The sequence below is a fragment of the Panthera onca genome, chromosome D3 (assembly GCF_046562875.1).
Source record: "Panthera onca isolate mPanOnc1 chromosome D3, mPanOnc1 haplotype 2, whole genome shotgun sequence".
NCBI classification, from domain to species: Eukaryota; Metazoa; Chordata; class Mammalia; order Carnivora; family Felidae; genus Panthera; species Panthera onca.
This window is the reverse complement of record NC_138350.1, coordinates 2,108,403-2,128,107: the sequence shown is the minus strand read 5'-3', so window position 1 is coordinate 2,128,107 and position 19,705 is coordinate 2,108,403. Positions and strand designations below refer to the sequence as shown.

General features: G+C 55.3%; 1 long non-coding RNA gene across 1 annotated transcript; it reads right to left on the bottom strand.

The window, feature by feature from the left end:
* Nucleotides 1-9,082: 9,082 nt before the first annotated feature.
* LOC144613930 (uncharacterized) lies at nucleotides 9,083-18,830 on the bottom strand. Its single transcript, XR_013551419.2, has 2 exons — nucleotides 18,413-18,830; nucleotides 9,083-9,534 (listed from the first exon to the last, which is right to left on the bottom strand). It is a non-coding gene; the product is annotated as an uncharacterized LOC144613930 (long non-coding RNA).
* Between the last annotated feature and the right edge of the window lie 875 nt (nucleotides 18,831-19,705).

Below are 19,705 nucleotides of genomic sequence, written 5' to 3'. Positions count from 1 at the left end.
GACGGTCTCCGTGTTGGGGTCTGCCTCCTGGGGACCCCAACCTGGGACGGTTCCAGAAACATAACTCTGCACCTGAATACGTGACCTGAGATGCCTACGGCCACGACGGACGACTTTCCACACCCGGTACAAATTCTTCTTGCTTGAGAGAATGTAAAACTCATCTCCCTCCGTGAATGCAGAATCTCCCCGAACTCTCACTCAGAGAAAATTCTGTGGGAAAGGCAACGGCCTTGCCCTACTGGCCCCACCCAGGGAGGAAACGAGGTCGAATTCTCTAGGACTGGTGCCGTCGGGGACATTTTTAAAAACTGTAAAATAAGATCAGGTAAAGCCATAAACGTCGTGGTTGACTTCTCTAAATCAACTGCGTTGCGATTATGACAAGAATCGTTTGGTTAATATCTGATTTTGCAGATTTCTACGTGTCTGAGTCCTAATCAGTAACATATACATTATTACCAATAATATATGTAACGTACAATCTCTTCCTCTGGCTACAATCCGTTCGTTGGTCCAGAGATGAACATTTGATCTAAGACAGGCAATCGGAATCTTTCTCTGAGAATTCTGAGCTGGGATAAAGAGGGAAAAACGCAACAAATATTCAGAAAAGAGCAGAATGTGAAATGGAGACAGAGGCGGGGACAGAGACAGAGACGGGGACAGAGACAGAGACGGGGACAGAGACAGAGAGGGGGACAGAGACGGGGATAGAGACAGAGATGGGGACAGAGACAGAGACGGGGACAGAGACAGAGGCGGGGGCAGAGACAGAGACGGGGACAGAGACAGAGATGGGGACAGAGGCAGAGACAGGGACAGGGACAGAGACGGGGACAGAGACAGAGACGGGGACAGAGACAGGGACAGAGGGTTTTTTTAACGTGTTCAGTTCCCAGATTCCGGTCGTCCGTGCTATAGTTCCAGCCCTTCGGTTCCAAGGGACCCCCTTGTCTCTCAAACAGATTCTTCTGTCATCTCTTGTTATTTTCGGTTGCATGCAATGAAAAGAGGCTACCGTTCCTCCAGAAAGGTGACACTCCGGGCTGTTTGGAGACGACACTGTCATCGGAACCAGGCACCGGCAGGTCGAGTCTAAAAGCTCGCGCCCGAGCTCAGCTTAGCGGTGGGTGAGTCACACCGTTCACTAAATCTGGGGTCTGGTCCAGGCCCTGAGGGAGCACCGGGTCATGCCTTTCTCAACCCGTGTTGGAGCTGCTGGGTAGGGACCCTCCCGCTGGCTATGAGACTTCCGGCAAGTGGATTCACGGTGGGGGCCAGAGAATGCTAAACGCAGGCCCATATCCGCTCTCTCCTTCTCGCTTGCCACCAAGCCCTGCTTTTGTTCAAGGAGGCAATGCGCCCGATAAAAACACACACCGTGAGTCCAAGTTGTAAGCAGGATTTTGCAGGTGTGACATTACGAGACACAGATGACCTCTGCCCTTAACCTCTTCCCCTTTCTGCTCAGAACTCAGGCGCAATGGCTGGAACTCCAGCAGCCATCTTGCAAGCATGAGGATGGTAGGAAGACGGCAGCTGAGATGTTCTTGAAGGATATCTAGAGGGTCTCTTTCCATGGCCACAGTAACCCTTCTTTCCTTAAAAAAAAATTCTGGGGCACCCGGGCGGCTCAGTCGGTCAAGTGTCTTGGTTTCAGCTCGGGTCGTGATCTCACGGTTTGTGAGTTCAGGCCCCGCATCGGGCTCTGAGCTGAGAGTGGAGTCTGCTTGGGATCCTCTGGCTCCCTCTCTCCCTGCCCCTCCCCCACTCTCTCTCTCTCCTTTCTCAAAATAAACAAACATTAAAAAAAAAGATCTGTGTACAAGGTAAATCCATCACGGCATTCATTACGATACCTAATTTTAAACAATGCAAATATCCAGAAATAACCAATTAATTATCTGGTTATATAACACGGAATCGTGTGCTGCCTTTAGAAATTATATTATCAATGATATGACTGAACAGGGAGACGTAGTCACCATAGTACGTGGAGTATGGTGCCAGTTTTATTAACACTTATGGATAGATATGCATAAAGCGGGACTTACAACGATGCACATGCATCCATGGTTGGGGTGATGGGGTGACGGGTGGGATTTATTTTCCTAAGCGTTCTTCCTGTGGCTTTCTGCTTTCCCAAAACGAGCATGTAACACATTGTTGCAGGTTAAAACTACGTTTTCCCTTTTTTAAGTGAAGGAAACTAAGCAGGGAAATTCATCACGGAGCCTTGAGTCCCCCAAGTCTCGCTGACTGTTTCCCGAGTTCCCCCTAGGTCCAAACCCTGACATGCCGTGCCTGTGTGTTATTTCTGCAACAAACCGGCTGAGGCCGTGCCATGAAACGAAGGGCTTCCTTCCCTCTCGTTTCTGGGGGTCTCACGGGAGCTATCTCTTCCAAAAAAAAAAAAGGCTTGAAATCTTCATCAAAAGCTAAAATCATGCTTTGTTTTCATATCTCACAGGCTTCTGGTTTAAGGCTGTATTTTGATCTTCTTGGGAAGTAGTTAAAGAAATGGTAGCAATAGGGCACGCACCAAATGCGGGGCCGTGGGAGTTCACCACCCACCCAGACCAGCACCTGCCTTCCACCTGCGAGGGCTTTAAGGGGGAGATCTGGGGTCACTCTCCAGGCAAATACGGCCGAGGTACTTCTTAACCCGGCTGACACGACCCTGAGCTGTGTTGTGACTGCCCAGTCACAGTGGCTTAATGTGGCTTAAGTCAGTGGCTTAATGGCACACATTGGGGATGCCGGCTTCCATTCATGGGTGCCCAGGGTGACCTAAAGCCCTAACGGCCCTTATCCCTGGAGCACCCAACTACCCAGATCAGAGCTCTCCGAGCTTAACTTTCGTATTATAATAACCTCAGTCATGAGAACTCGAGAATCTCCGGGCAGGAGGCTCTATTTTTGCAGGTGGAAGGCAGTGATGAGCCACGCAGGCAGAGGAAGACAGCCCTCTTTCTCTATGAGCAACTTGTAACTCAAGCCGAGACCAAACACATAATTAATAACTCACTATAGTCGCACACACAAAGCACCACCCGTCTGCGGACTCTCTCGTCCTTCCGGCCGTGGCTGCTCACAGACGATGCTGTCGTTGGGCGAAGAACTTTCTGGTTGATCTTCTTCGCCCATAACATTTCCATGAAAAAATAAAGAAACAGTTTGTCAAGGGCTTGTCCCAGGCGACGAGGCTTCCGTGTGGAAGCCGACGATTTAATGCCTCAGCGGGAACCGAGAATTTTCCGTTAAGTTGTCCAGTGCAATCTCGTCGTTCTGGGAAGGAGCCCCCTGTCTTCTGTGCTTCTGGGTTGGGCGGAAGCCAGACGCTACTGCATCTAGGTGCCCCCGCTTCATGGTCGGGGAAGAATTCTCAGAGCGCGCTCTCGAGATGCACTATTTACCGGTTTGCCGTTCACTGGCTTGCGAGCACTCTGCCCCCGGCTTTGTTCTTCCAAAGGGCACACTGGTTGATGACCCCCAGGCCTGCCCCACACTTCATCCGCTGTCCGTTCCGATGTCATCCAGTGTGCCTCAAACGGCCTTCGCGCATTCATCCACTCATCCGTCGTCCCCACAAGTCGTTTCCGAGCACTTAACTCTGGGTCAGGCCCTGTTGTGGCCCTGGGGGCCACGGCCGTGAGCCAGGAAAGGCCAGCTCTGCTCGCTGCCCTCATGGCTGGCGATCTTCTGCTGGGCGGAGTCCAACCGTGTACCAGGACACAAATCAATTTTTCAAAAGGTATTTCCAGGTTGTGATGAGTGTGGCGAGGAGACAAAACAGGGCTGGAGAGTGGCCGGGGTCTGGGTGAGCAGGGCGAGATCTCCTGGCATCAGGGCAGGGGGACCTCACGCTGATGTGGGTGCACGAGAGGCTGGAACGGAAGGTACCCCGAGCCGGAAGAGCAGATGCCGGTGCCCTGGGACGGAAGGGAGCCCCGGAGCTGGGGGAACAGGAGAGGCGGCGGCCACGGGTGGAGCTCGGGACAGGCCTGGAGAGACGTGGGCCACGCGCTTAGGGCTCGGGGGTGAGGGCTGCGGAGGCCCTTGACGGCCCCGGGGTCTCAATGCCAAACCAGAGAGTGTTGAGCAGGGAGGGGGTGGCCCGGTCAGACTTTGCTCCTGAGCAGAGGTGGACGGCGGGGAGCAGAGTGGGTGCAGACCACAGTGGAGGCTTGCGGAGGACGGAGGAGGAGAGCAGAGCAAGAGGGACAGCTCGGGGTCCGTTCTGGAGGCGGAGCTGTTGCAGTGTGCTGTCCCCTCGATGTGGGGGGCGCAGGGAAGGGAGGAGTCAGGGGCACCCCCGCTTCTGGCTGGGCAGCCGGGTGGGTGCAGTCCCGGGAGGTGGGAAAGCGGGCGCGGTGGGCGTGGGTGGTGCATCTGATGTCTCCCCCCCCCCCCAAAAGACGACCACAGGACCTTGGCTCTGCTACGGGTGACACCTTCCCCAGGTGACCGTCCACGCGTCCTGGCTTCCCTTGACCGCACAACGAAGTCCTGGTCAATCTGACAAAAGTGGCAGCACCGGGAGACCTTTCCAGAAAGATCTCTCACAGGGAGCAGCCCCAGAGGCTCACTTTCTCCTTCTCGTTACTTGGAATGATTACGTGAGAGCTGGAGCTGCAAGGTTCGTCTTGAGGCCTTGAGGCGGGAGCCCGGGTCTCCGATGAGGCTGGGGGTCGCCGGGTCAGGCCCCGGGCTGCCGCCCCTCCGCCTCTGGAGCCTGCTGTGTTTATGTCGCTCTTGCCTTTGTCCCCCGCGGCTGCACCCTACCCGTAAGGGGGGTCGGAGGCGGAGGGTCTGTCTGGGCCGGAGCGCAGGGTTAATTAATTAGCTCGTTATTCGTCCTGACGCTGCACAGTAGGGAAGGAGGCTGCTTTTCACGTCCTATGAGAAAACTGCTTCTTCAGCAGCTTCGCAGGATCAGAGAACGAGGACCGTCTTTCCAGAAATGTTCCAAACTGACAGTAACCGGCTCTCGCTTCTCCTGATGGGTCCGGTGTGTGCCTGGGGCCCGGAGGGCCGGGGGGGGGACCCTCTGTGGCGTGTGGGAAGGAGTGCAGGCTGGGGTGAGTGGGTCAGGGCTGGGGCCTCCTGCCGAGACGCCCACAGTGGCCCCCAGGTTTTCGGGAAGTGCCAGAGGAATGGCGCGACCGGCGGGAGCTCTGCTATGAGGTCATGGTGACCCAGGAGGACGGGCTCCAGGCGCGTGTCTGTCACCTGCGCTGTGGCTCTCGTGGCTGTGACATTCTCCGGGCTTATTTTAGAGAGATTTCACCACAGCGGTCCCCACGGGGAAAAGCAGGAATCGCAGACACTCATGGGTTCCCTGTGCGCCAAGCACCGGCCGCCTCGCCAGCCTGGAATCACGAAGGGCGTCCACGGAGCTTGCAGCCGGGCCACGGGGTCGTGCGGGCCGGACGCTGACGACGCCCCAGGGCAGCTGAGTTTCCCAGGGGCCTGAGAGCGGCCTCCCTGCGTCCCACTTGACCGGCACAGCGGTCCCATCTCCGAGGTGCAATGAGGACACAGGGAGGGGAAGGGTCTGTCCAAGGTCCCAGAGCTGGGTGAGGGGGGGGGTGTGGGACCCAGGGCGGTCCTACTCCCGAGCCCCGCTTTGCTTGGGCCTCTGCCTGGTTCTGCTGAATCGGAGCCTCTAGGTGGGGCCCAGAGACTATTCAGCAGGTTCTCCGGGGGCTTTATGCCCAGAAACGTGAGGAGCGTGGTCTGGTTGATTCCTCGGGTGAGGAGCAGGGCAGACGGGGCAGAGCTGAAGCTGGACCCCCGGGCCCCCTGCCTCCCTCAGCCCGGAAGAAGCTTGCCGGCCTCTGGGGGTCACGGGGTCCCTGTGGGAGCACCCAGCTCTCCCTCGGCGGCCCCTGGGGGGGCGGGAGTGGCCACACAGGTAGGCACAGCAGCCAAGACCTGTCACCCTTCCTGTTAAGTTCAGTGTGGTGAGCCTCTGTGTGCACCTGCTCTGTCCCCACCTGTGAGGTCCCAGGTCAGGCTCAGTGGCCACCACCAGGTTCGCGACAGCCTGGGGACAGAGCCCTGGCATTGATTCCAGCCCTCCCTGCCCCTGAGCCTCTGTGACCTCCCCCAGTGGCCAGGCACCCCTCCCCCGCCAAGCTCCCCCACCCACGGCCCCACCCCTACCGTGTAGAACACGCCGGTGCACACTTTGAAGGCCTGACTCCCATCACATCACGTGGCCATGAACGCGAAGCGTGAGGGCAGGAGTAACTTGTCATCTTTTTTTTAAAGCTTATTTATTTATTTTGAGAGAGAGAGAGAGTGAGCAAGAATGGGGAGTGGGAGAGAGAAAGGAGAGAGAGCTCCCAGCAGGCTCTGCACTGTCAGCACAGAGCCCGACACGGGGCTCGAACCCACGAACCGTGAGATCATGACCTGAGCCAATCAAGAGTCGGATGCTTAACCGACTGAGCCACCCGGGCGCCACTCATCTTTTTCAAGACAGACACACACACACACACACACACACACACACACACAAACTAATATAAGCACAATAAAATAGCTATTGCTCAGGAAAAGAAAAGAAGAAATAAATGTTCCAAATCAGCACACGTGCGCCCTATCCACCTTTACAGTATCCGGCAATTTCCTGCCCATCCTTCCACACGGCACGGCAGACCTCACTGTGGGCAAGCCTTCCCGAGGAGGGGACTGGAGGGAAGATGGGGGGGGGGGTGGTCTGTAGAACGTGCTCTGGATCAAGGCTTTAGGGAGCTGGGGACCAACGGGATATGTGTCCCTTCACATGACTTGTCTCTCCCGCCTTTCTGGATAAAGGTCATCTATCGCTTCAGCTTAGTCTAACCAATACTTAAGCAGCCATTCAGCCGGGTCGGAACCATTTTCGGAGGCTACTCACACCACAGAGAGATCCGAGTTATTGCCGGGGCCCTGAGGAAATTAAATGGGAAGCAGTAACTTTAATCTAACGCAAGCGATCCGGCAAAATTTATGTGTGCAAACAGGCCCATACATGTGCACACACGCTCACTTAGTTGTAAGGCTCGTACAGAGAAACACTGCCCAGCGGGCTCGCGGAAGCTATGGTCGAGTCTCCTCCTGTCTTTGGACTGAGTTTGAAATGGCAATATGTTACATTAATACTCTGTTAGTTACTGTGTATTTTATTTTTTTATTTTTATTTTTTATTTAGAAAAATTTTTTTAACCTTTTATTTTTGAGACAGAGAGCGAGCATGAACGGGGGAGGGGCAGAGAGAGAGGGAGACACAGAATTGGAAGCAGGCTCCAGGCTCCGAGCCATCAGCCCAGAGCCCGACGCGGGGCTCGAACTCACGGACAGCGAGATCGTGACCTGAGCTGAAGTCGGACGCTCAACCGACTGAGCCACCCAGGCGCCCCTACTGTGTATTTTAAAAATGGGTTTGAAGTCCTGGGGACCGCACGCGGATCGAGGTCTGCGGTGGCAATTAGTGTTACATGGTGACACGTAGCTGCTACACTTGTGAGCACAGCATGATGTATAGATGTGTCGCCTCACTGTGTCCTACACCTGAAAGTAATGCAACATTGTGGCAACTACACTTCAGTTAGAAAAAAAAAAAAAAAGAGGGTTTGAAGTTCCCGAGGAATCAGGCATGTTTTCATATATAATAACCTTTGTTTTTATCGCTGGAAGCTAGAAGCACATTTCCTGTGTTAATTCACGTGGTCCTTGCATTCTTGCTGTGAGGCATGGGCTGTGACTGTCGCCCATTGTGCAGATAAGGAGACTGAGGCACAGGGGAGTGGACAGCCATCCCTCCCCCTCCCCCGGCCCTCGGTGTCCCTCCCGTAAGAAGCCGTGAGCACAGGGTCCACCTGGCTGGTCCGGGCAACCTCCTTGCCTCCAGCCCCCGACCTTCATTCCATCTGCAAAGTGTCCTTGGCCACGGAAGGCAACATATCCATCCACAGGTTCCAGGGATTAGGATGCGGATCTTTTCTTTTGGGGGGGGGGGGGCGGCGAGGGTTCACATTCTAGTTACCACATCAGCTAAATCAAGAGTTGGGGAGAGATGCCTGGACCGAATCTGATTCATCCACACTGCTGGCTTCTGCAAACCCATTTGTGCTGGGTGTGCCCTGTGAGTGTCTCATTCTGAGAAGCAGGCCGTCAACCTTCGTGGTCAGCTGTCCCTCCACTCAGTGGACGTTTAGTAAGCCCTCCAGCACATTTGCGATGTCTCGCTCTGAGTAGGTTCTCAGCAAGATTTTGTGGGATTTGAGTGATCATAGTGAGTTTGCACAAATATTGTTCACCTTTGTTCTAGGAACTGTTCTATTTTTAAATTTATTTTATTTAAAAGTTTTAAAATGTATTTTCAGAGAGAATCGGGGAGAGGCAGAGAGAGAGCGAGAGACAGAGAACCCCAAGCGGGCTCTGTTCTGCCAGCTCAGAGCCCGACACGGGGCTCGCGTCCACCCACGAACCCTGAGATCGTGACCCGAGCCGAGATCCAGGGTCGGACGCTCAATCACCTGAGCCACCCAGGCGCCCCACTGTTCTGTCCTGTTAACGCGAATCCGCACATCCTGGAGAAAGGCAGGAAAACCCTCTCTCCTTGGGCCGTTAATGCAGCACCCAGCTTCCATTTTTGCTAAGCCTGTTCACTTTTCCAGCATTTGCAAGGTTTGCGGTCTATAGAATTAACTCCCGATGGCGCCGGGCCTCTAATTTCAGCCTTCTTAGATGACTGTTTCCCTGGGAATAGGAGCAAAGATTAAAACTGGGCCTGAACAGTTGGAGTTTATCAGGTGTCAATGAGCCACTTCCCTTAATCGCCCTTCTGAAAGCCTAATTGCTCTCCCCACACTTCGGCTCTCATTAAAGTAACTGGCCGAGGCTTTGGACGGGAGTCCACACCGAGGAGGTGGCAGGCTGACCCCCAGCTGGCCGGGAGGCGAGCACAGACCCCAGTGGCACCCGGTCCACGGGCAACAATTATAACCGTTAGCCAGCCATTAAAGTAAACTGTCATCATAAACTGTTTCCTATATCACAATTAATAAACGACAACAATAAACGAAAATAAAAGGTCCATCATTTCATTTTTATGTCACGGGGGTCTGCTGACGTCTGTTATGCAGTGACACGCGCAGTGTGTTCGCAGTCAGAAGAACCGAGGGCCAGCGTTGTGTGAGCTCCGCCAGCCGGGTCTCCGAGAATCACCGAGACGCCACGAGGTCGCTGTCAGCGTCTTCAAGCCCCGTATTTTCACCCAGTTCTTATCCAGAGGTTGTGACGTGATCTAACTGAATCAATACTTAACTGAGACGTTTTGTAAGGAAACCCCCGTTCTGACCCCTTCCAGGAGGATGCGAATATGCCCTCCCCAGGAAGGAGGCTAGCTGCGACAGCAGGTGCACTGCTCAAATCTCTCTATGGCTCGGTGTCCTCCTCTGTAGGATAGGGATTTGAAGGCTGGCTGTGAAGCTCAGATGATCGGCAGCAGGCAAGGCAGCTTGTCCGGCGCCTACCACCCTGAAAGCAACATGTGAGGGTTTTCCACTATTTGTTACGATTATTAATTACGATTGCTACTTTGTGTTATCAGCTATGCCCTGCAGGTACGCGAAGTCTCAACCCCTGCTCTAATGCCTTTCCACTCTTCTTTCCCACTCTGTTCCCGCGTTGGCAGTCTATACCAGGAAAAAGAAAGGACAGCAGTTGGAAAACAGATTGGCGTCACTGTAGGATTCCGAATACCTGGATCTCCAATTCTCTGTGGAGGTTTTCCACAGACTGCATGGCAGGAAGCATCCTTCAGGCCACGTTGCCTTGAAGAAAAGCCCATGGGTGTCATCACTTTGTAAGACAGTGTGGCGGGAAAGACTGAAACTAAGGATGCAATGCTCTGGGACCGCGACCCCCTTTCTGAGAGGCCACTCGAGAGGGTACTTTCGCGAGTGCACCGGCCGTCAGGACGACACATACGAAAGTGGTTAACTTTTAAAAATTAACCGAATCTTTAAAAAAACTGACAAACAACATTCTCCTTCTTTCCTCTGTAGTTCCCTGAGTTTTGACACACGTATGGGTTCTGGACCTAGCAGCACAGCCAGGGCCCATGAAATTCCCTCGAGGACGTTCCTTCCCTTTGTGCTCCCGCCCTCGCCCGCCCGCCTCTGGCAACTGGGACCGCTTCTCCATCAGTACAGGTGTTGGGTTTTTTGTTTTGTTCTGTTTTTGAGAATAAGACAGGAATGGAAAGATGTGATGGGCCTTCTGAGATTGGCTATCATCTCTAATAATGCAAAATCGAAACTAACCTAAAAGTACACCCACAGGGGAATAGTTAAGTAAACAGGTAAAAACAGCGTGTGAAATACCACGCAGCGGTAAAAAAAAAATAAATAAATAAGGTAGGCATATATGCGTTAACACTGATAAAACCCCATGATACGCTACGTTACCACTCATGCGAATTCCCTCCCCTACATAAGGTTCTACGTAAGCGCCCAAAAGACTGCCAGGAAGACCCCAACTAGACGAATGGTTACCTGATAGGGGCTGAAATGCTCTCTGCAGACAGCCGATCCCTCGTCCTGCTAGCCCGTGGCCACCTCCCTCACCGCCCCACCACCACTCCCCCACCTCACCCCCAGCTCTGTGACATGTTGGGATAGAGACTCTCTAGCACAGTCCCCCCCAGTTCTGCTGTTCACGCCCGCTCTCCTTACCTAGTTTAGACACCACGTTCTACGGTAATCAGCAGACTCTTGCTACACCCTGCCCCCTCCAACTCTCCTGGCTGTCTTGCCATGTGTTAGACTCACCTAGAGAAAAACCACCCCCAGCTAAATCTCACCCTCGTTTCCTACATGGTTGCACCCAGGCAGGTAAAGGTGGTTGGGGGGAAACCTCCACCTGCACCCACTGGTATCACTGTAAATTCTCAACTGACAACCTGATAATTGATTATTACCCCCAACGGCTGCTGGTACAAAAGCAGCAGAAGCACGTTAGCAGACCAGCTTTTCTCTGCCCCAACGTATGTAAAAGTTCCCACTGGCTGGGGAAGGAGAAGGGACCAGAAGCCTTCTGCATACCGGATCGAGATGGAGATAACGAGTGTCTTCCACTGACACGATCCAGAAGCCCCGAGAGAGCTGGTTCAGCACCCAGACTTACTTCTCCTTCCCGTCCAGTGAGGACGTCTGACCAAGAGATGGCCAGTGAGATGTCTGGTTTTGATTTGCAAGAGCCACCTCCCAGATGGGTTCAAATGACTCCTAAGAGTGTAAGAGCCCAGGACACCTGGGAGGATTATGGGGTATGGAAATAAAACCGTTCTCTCGGCTACAGCAGGATTAGGAAGAAATAAGTGGAATTTCCTCTCTGGGCACTAACAGCTGCACGGACCAGCTGGTAGGGTGATGTGAGTGGAATATGGCGTAGCTGATCACCAGCCGGACTCCGTGTTCCCGGGGAGGGCGACTGAGCCTACATGGTCTTTGCTGAATAACTAAAGAAGCGGGTAAGCTGGTTCAGGGTAAAGGGAGAATATCTCAATGAGGGCATCTCGGGTGATGCCCAGATCCCAGCGGAAGGCTTCTGGAACGTGAATATGGGCAACGCCTGGTCAGGGCCGGGTTAAGTGATTTAACAGTGGTCACGTTCGTGTTCCGGGCAGGTGCACAGAGGGCGTCCTCCACATGGTGACTCTGGGACCCAGGTCCTCTCCAACTTGTGGTTCTGTCCTCCTTCGAGGCTTCTTCATCCAGCTGGTGGATGGGGAACGAGAGCCGGGCTTCTCCGGGCCGGGCCTTCATCGGCACACGCCATGTCCGTGTGCAGTGCGCTGACCAAATCTCAGGCATTTGCTTTATGCGGCTGCCGGGACACCAGGAACTTTAGCTGAGCTGCGTTCCCAAGAGAGGAGGAAACTGGGGTTTGGTGAGCCAGCAGCAGCGTGTATAGTCTCCAAACTAAGCAGGTGAATCTCCTTCCTGCCCCCTCGCCGCCGGGTAGGACCGAGCTCCCCCAGGCTCCCTAGCGTCGGAAGCAGGGGTGTGAGGTCGAGGTGGACAGCGACGCAAGGGGAACGAAGACACATCGGAGCCAGGAGGGCTCCCTGACGAATTAGCACATGCTGGCCACAGAGGCTTTCCGGGATCACCTGTAAGTGCACCCCTTGCTGTGCAGACTGTGGCTAAGTATTTTTAGCAGGGCCAAAAGTTCCCTTAAGCACCGCAATTATCCCAGTTGGAGATGTCAGGAGAGTTTACAGTTAAGGAAGAAGTTAGTCTGCCGTAAGCATGATAATGAGGTACACCCTTTGCTGTTTTTATGGCTTTGGAACAGAACATTCCTGCGGCCGCCTTTACATACGGACGGAGGACTCAATTGTCCTTTGGGGAACCATCGAGACGTAATTTCTCTTCAGTAGAGCAGGGTAAGTTATTCTGACCCACACAGCTCACACCTCAGGAGGGAAGAAAATAAATCAGCACTCTGTGGAAAATCTTCCTTCATTAGGCCCAGCTCTGATGAGGCCCCGTGGGCCTTGCTGGTCTGAAGGCAACACGCAGGCTGACTTCTCCAGAAATAAAAAGAGACCCGAGGTTATGTAAGAGGCTTTCCCGGAAACCGAGGGCTGTTGAAGGGAAATGGGACACGGAACTTGGATCCTCGCAGGAAAGAAGTCATCTGTCGTAATAAATGGCCTCAGAGAGGGGAGGTGGGCTGTGATGCGGAGGGTATGGGGGGGAGGGAGTCAACACAGCACGTGTGTGGCCAGATAGGCACATATACATGTACATGCAGTAACACACGCAGTGGTACCCACTTCTGGGGGAGCACCCCATCACGACACGTTCTTTCACATTGACGCAGCAAAACGCACACAAACGTAATTGCAGTAAGTGTGCTAAACGAACACTTTACACGGTTCCTCATTATTAGACCGGGAAATGCTTTTGCCGCAAACCTCCGAAAAAAATTTCTGGGTCGTAGAGACATATTTTATGTAATTTGGGAATTGTTGATGAGGGACTGCAGATCGGTGAGGGTGCACAGAGGCCCTTGCACGGTCCCGGGCACGTGCAGGAACGCTGTAAACATCGACACTACATCTTGGGCGTTGGAAGAGGGTTTCGAGGATCGGTCTGGCAGAGCCAACAAGAGAAGAGGGTTGAGGAGTGACAGAGATCCAGAAGAGCACTGTGTAGCCTGAACGAGGAGGTGAGCCACCAAATGCTCCCATCCCTGGAGGAAGCAGGGTGCGCATGATGAGAACACGTGCTTTGGCACTGGATCAGCTTACACGGGCCCCCAGCCCCAGCATCTCCTCGTGGGTGACCTTGGATGAGATACTTAGCCTTTCCGTGCCTCCTGGAACCCAGCCGTGCCGCGGAGACGCGAAGTGGTCTTTCCTCGGGGGCCCTCGGGGGCCGCCACCAGAGGCCGGGCCCCGTGACGGTAAGTCACTACTTTTGTCAGTGAGGAGCAGGCGGTGGAGACAGACTGCATTTGGGGAAAAAGCATGTGTGCCCAGGGGGCAGCGAGGGAAGGAAATCATTCTAGGGAACGTTGTTTCGGTCACACTCAGGGAATGCAGACTCCTCACTGGACACACGGGCTCAGAGAGGTAAGGTGACTGGCCTGATGTCACACAGGAAATCCTTCACAAAGCCTGCTTTGGGACTTCTGTCTTCTCCTTTCTGGTGCTGCCTTTCCCCCGCCATATTCCTTTATTTTTCTACTACAGGAGCGAACGAGCCCAGGTTTTCTTGGGATCAGTGTCGGTGTGACTTCAACGGGGATGGAAACGTGACGTATTGAGCACGATAGATGGGGACCGCATTCCCGAATCCGTGCCCGGTGCAGCTCACACCTACGAGAGCCAGTGGCCCGCAGGTCATGCTCCGAGATGCAGACAGATCCAGAACGCTCCGTGAGCGTGCAGTCTCCGGCCCCGGGCTAGAATTTAGAAAAGGCTGCCTCAAACTGTTCCTGCGCTTTAAGATGCCACCAGGGCCCGAAGCCTGGGGTGAACTACTCAGAACGAGGCTGTGCCCCGACTGCCAGGGATGCCGTCCGGGCGGGGAAATCCGTTGAGTGAGGCAGAGCCCGAGAGAGGGGCATACACAATAGAAGCCACGGTGCCTGGTGCCTCGGAGCAGAGGCACCAACATAGGACCATTCGGGGAAGCATTTTCGCCTGCCCAGTCCTTGCACCTTACTGTACCGCCCACAATGTCCTCAGGGTCATTGTAGCACAGTGTCAACATTTCATTTCCTTTTCTGGACGAATCCCGTCCCCTTGTAGTCAGGCGTTGTGAGCCACGCTGCTGGGAGCACAGCTGTCCAAATAACCGTCTGGGTCTCTGCTCTCAGCTCTGCAGAATCATTCTTGCTGATCCCTTACAAGGCACCGTGCCGGAACCTTCCGCAGCTGTCCCTGTATGGGAAATCCGGGACGCACAGCTTTTCTTTCTACCACTCATTCACCTTCTTTGCCTCTGAGCAAGTGTCAGTGAATCTGCTGAATTTAATTGTCCTCATTTTACTTAGGGGTTCTTCTAAATCGCTAGTGTTTTAGCAAGCCCCTTTTATCATTCCTGGAAGATTATATGCGCCTTTGTAACGGGGACCTCAACTAAGGCATTCCCCTCCCACCACTGTCCCCAGTCCCCAGAGAAAACGTACCAGCCCTGTGTGCCACCTTGCTGAGTAATGACGGCCAATCTTATCGAGCCATGTCGAAAATAACGGATTAAAGTCACTCTTCCCTGGGAATACACTGGCATCCACCTAAGACCTAAAGCATCTTAACCGAAAGCGATTTCTAATGCTGGGATTTGTGGCATCTGGCCACCTAGGTGGAGGGAAGGATAATCGGAATTTGAGGGCTTTTTTGGGTTAGGAAGACACCTCAGCACAACACGTGCCCATCAGCTGGGTCTGTCAGCTTTGCACTTAGCAGCGTCCGCAGTCAGCCACAAAAGCTGCCCGCGCCTCCCGGCCTGGCGGCTTCGCCAGCGGCCCGGCGGGTCCTGAGAGGGAGCCTGTTCTTCACGGCCGCCCGGTCCTCCTAACAGCTGGAACATCCCCTCAAAGGTCATTTTTGTTTTCGAAAGATGTGACATTTTTTCAGTTGGTTAATGACAAACTGGGGATCTGCAGTGTGTAGGTCTGTGGTGCTCAGATCAGAGACAGCCATATGGCTCATGTTTGAATTTCAGACCGTGGGCGAATTTAGGAGAATTTGCTCCTTCGCGGGCTCGCTCCCCATCTGGCCCCTGGGGAGTCACAGCTCGTGACACTTGGGTGTCGGCTGGTCCTTTCCTCAGGTGGCTCCCAGACTCACGGCTGGCTGTTCTGTTTTCCTGGAGTGGTGATTTTTAAGTTATTTTGGTCCCTGGTCTGGACACCAGCAAATTGCAGACGCGGTGCTTATGCGCCCCACCTGCAGGGGGCGCCCCTCTCTCCCGGCTGGCCTCCGCGTTCACCCCTCCATGTCCAGGCTCCACCCAGCACTCAGAGCCACCCTGCACGAGCTGCAAACAAGGCTCCGGTCCAGCCAGGAGTTCTCCTTGCACTTAGAAGGATCCCCATCACAGCCAGGTGGCCCCGCCCAGGGCCCCCGTCTCCCGCCCCAGCACCGCCCTGTGCCCCACCTCCCCTACCCCTAGACACGATGCACGTCAGCCCTTGGGGTCCCCTTTCCTGTGATAACCAGCCTGCCTCTGCTCAGAGGGCTGGCTCAAATGTCACACCCTCTGGGGACACCACTTCCTCCAAAGGGCCATCCGCCCCAGGACTTTCATGTGTGGCCCAGTGGCACGATCTGAAACGACCTTGTCCGTTTACCGCTTTGCTCGTGTGCTGCGTGCCCCTTCCCCGCCCCTCACCACGAGGACTCCGGAAAAGCAGTCACACTGGCGAAGCTGCGTCCAATGCCGTGAACCCCGCCCGGCCCGCGGCAGGTGCTTGAGGGGCATCTGAAGAACAGACAAACGTATCCCCGAGTTGCTAGAGAATTGCATCACACACGGTCTGTGAGGCTGGGCGGGGGCTGGACGCCGAGCTGAGGCTGCACCGACGTCACCTACCTTCACGATGATCGACAGGTGCCACCGGGCGGCAGAGGCTGCAGACTGGGGACCTCCCTCGATGTCACGTCTGAGCCCCAGAATGACTATACCAGGTCAGTTTTCAGAATGTTTTTGAAGATTGAGCCAGTGTTAACACATTGGAGGGTTTATGTTAAATCCTGGTTTCTAGATTCTGTCCTTATAACCGCCCCCCAATAAAAAAATCTGCCAGCCCCAGGCTCACATTTCACACGGCAACCTGTGGCTGGCGTTGGGCAGCACCTGCTCCTTGTCACTGGGGCTGATTGCTTGCTACCGCGGTCCCTGCCATTGTTACCCTTGCCAACTGGCTCCCCAGGAGCATCTGAGTTCCTGGGATGAACAGGGGTGCGGTGATCACAGCAGGAGCCTCGAATCCCAAGGGTCTGTCTTTCTGCAGCAAGGGCGGGTTGAGGCAGGAGACCCACAGTGGCCGTAACCTCCCCCACCTGAGGCAGGCCCCCTGGGGTCACGGATCGGGCTAACGTGGCTGTGGGTGATGCTGGCCGCACGCCTGCCCCCCAGGAAGCTGATGGCCACGAGCTTTGTGCTCCCATCCCGCCTGGGAGGGCGATTCCACTCTGCCTGTAAGTCCAAGCCTTCCAGCCCTCAGACGCTGGGAGCCAGGCAGCGTCCCACACTGCCACCTAGCTCTCCACCGTCAGCCAGGAGAGGGGCAGAGACAATGCGTGTCTGACCGCCCGACACAGTGAACAGGGAGCTCTCACAGGCGCGCTCTTGCTCAGTCAGGCCGCGCCCCACACCTCCTGACGGCCCGCCAGGATCGGGCAGGGAAGGAGCTGGCAGGCGGCCGGTGTTCTCGGATTTGCCCCTAAAACCAGGGCTTGAGGGGAGGCACTGTGTACAGTCATCTCGGTCCTGCTTGATGTGCCGCTCCGCTTCTGGACCCTTCCCTCCACACACAGACACACACGCACACACGCACGTACAGGCACACGCGTGCACGGGCCTCGTCTCCCTACTGCGCGGCACTCGGGAAAGACGTTGTCAGAGAAAAGCTGTCAAGATCCGAGGTGCAGAGTTTAGTTTGTCAGGTAGGACCCCTGGCACTCGGCTTTTCTGTTGAGCTCTAACACCACCTAGAACGTGGTAGAACACTTCTTAGGTTGGTCCTCTTCCTCACCCCACAGGGTGCTCGTCTCCTCCCGGAGTCGTCCCCGTCTGTAGTGGGACAAAGAGGTCCTCTCAGATTGACGTCCGCCCGGAACCCCAGGGGTGACCTTATTTGGGAACAGGGCCTTCACAGATGTCATTAGTTAGGGATCCCAAGACGAAGTCATCCTGAATTCAGGGTGGGCCTTAAGTCAAGGACTGGTGTCCTTATACGAAAGGAGCGGCAGAAAGATGCATCGGGGGAAGGAGGCCACGTGAACACAGAGGCAGAGGAATGCCTAGGGCCGCCAAGAGCTGGAAGAGGCAGGACGTGTTGAAGGGGACATGGCCCTGCCCACACTTTGATCTGATTTCAGATCTGCTGCCTCCAGAACTGCAAGGGAGTAAACTGCGGTTGTTTTAAGCCACCCAGCTCGTGGACGCTAGCATGCTCTGCGGGGGATTGCAAATCACCCTGGACCGTAATTACTGGTCTCCTCATTTGACTGTAAGTCTCTGTATCCTTGGTTCTGACCATGGCATGTAGCCGGCAGGATTCAGAGCTTGATGGACGAGTGAGCAAGTCAGTGAATGAGTAAACGGATGTGGCTGTGTGAACCCGTGGTGCTGGTGGAGCCACTGAGGCATCATCCCACCAAGAGCCGCGCCCCTCTCTCTGGGCTGAGAACACATGGAGGCAACAGATCGGCCTGCAGACCCCTCGTCCCCATTCCGGTCCCGAGAGTGGTCAGATTACTAGGGCTCAGTCTTGGGCCTAATGCTCAGAGCGGCCTCTTGAGGGCATTCACCTAAAAGAAGTCATGCTGTCTGTTGAAATCATGAGAGGCGATGCAGGGGTGAGCAGACGCCTCTGTGCACACCTGCGCTGCCTCAAAGCTCAGTCACCATCATCGCCTGGGATGGCCCGTGGGAGCAAGAGGAGGCGTGAGGAGGCGGCCTCCATCCTGCTTCCCCACGGATCCTGTGCACAGCTGGCAACAGTGACCGAAATGTCCACCCTCGCCACCCCGCCCGCCCTTTGGCTGTCCGGTCTGCACCGGAAAGAGCACGTACAGTTTGAGGACAGGAAAACGTCACGACCTCGGTCCCCGATCGGCGTGTCGCGTCTGCCGCTCTCGGCCTCCGTGGGCCTCGCAGCACCAGGTTACCTGACTGAGAGCAGGTCCGGGAGGGCGGGGCTCCTGGAAGCGCCGGGTGCCGGGGGCGAGGCGGACGGGCAGGTGGGAAGGGGTGGCCAGGAACCTGCCCCCATGGGTGGACTCTGTGTCCCCGCACAGCCACGCAGCAGGACAGGACAGCCAAGCAGCTGAGGAGGAAGGGCCCTTCGGCTGGGAAGGGTGAAATCCAGTTCGCCCCGCTTGGCGGCTGCAGGGAAATGGGGCGATTTCAGGCCCCGGGCGACATGAGGTCGCCTTCCGCCGCCTACAGGAAGTCTGTCTGTTCAGCCGAGGAAACGAGCCGGGGACCTGGTTTCCAGGCCAGCGGACATCCGAACGCCCCCCCTTGTCTTCGTCACAGCCTCCCTGGTTCTCCTTTCGGGAAGCCGCCCAACACACGGCAGCCATGCTCCAAAGGGGGTCATGTGACCCGCGCCCAGCCAATCCAAAGATGGCAGCCTCAGGCCCATCGTGATTGGCTCGGAGATAGACACATGGCTCAGTCGTGAGCCAATGAGCCTCAAGTCCGGGACATTTACCGGAAGGGCCCGGAAGAGGAAGAGAAAAAGGTTCTTTGTAGGAGACCGGGCTCTGCACTGCAGCAGGCGACCCGAGGGACAGGGTGTCTGAGACCGGCTGCGATGTCCGCACCAAGCGGGGCCACGTCTGGGTGGTGTCCGCCCTGGGAGTCCCGCCTTCTGGTTACGGCGGCCCGGGTGTGGCGGAGCTGTGTGGACGGATGCCCGCAGGTGCACGCGAGACCCGGGGAAGGTGGCTTGCGGGGAGGCCGACCGCCACGCGCCCGGTGCTGCAGAGACCACCCATCAGCCGTGTTCGGTCTGAGGCCCCTCTTCTCGGAGCTTCCCACTCACAGGAGTCAACATTTTATCTTCCACGGACTTTTCCTAACATGGGAGGCATCTCATACTTCCAGAAGTTTCTGCCTGGTTGATGCTTCCTGGTGACATATAGAGGCACTCGCATCTCATCAATAACTTCTGTCGGAGATGTATTTTTCAGGAAGATTTGCTTCCAGGAAGCTTGTCTGCAGACAGCTAATTCCATTCGTGTGATTTGTTACCATCTCACAGTTTGAATCACACCGTCTCTGGAAGATTAGGGGAGCATCTTCGGGGGTTCTTCCAGCGTTCTTCGGTTGTCAGTGACAGGTTGGTTTTGACCAGTTTAAAGACGGAAGGGGTTTCGTAGAAGGTTATGGGTGGGGCGCCTGGGTGGCTTAGTCAGTTAAACGTCTGACTTCAGCTCAGGTCATGATCTCATGGT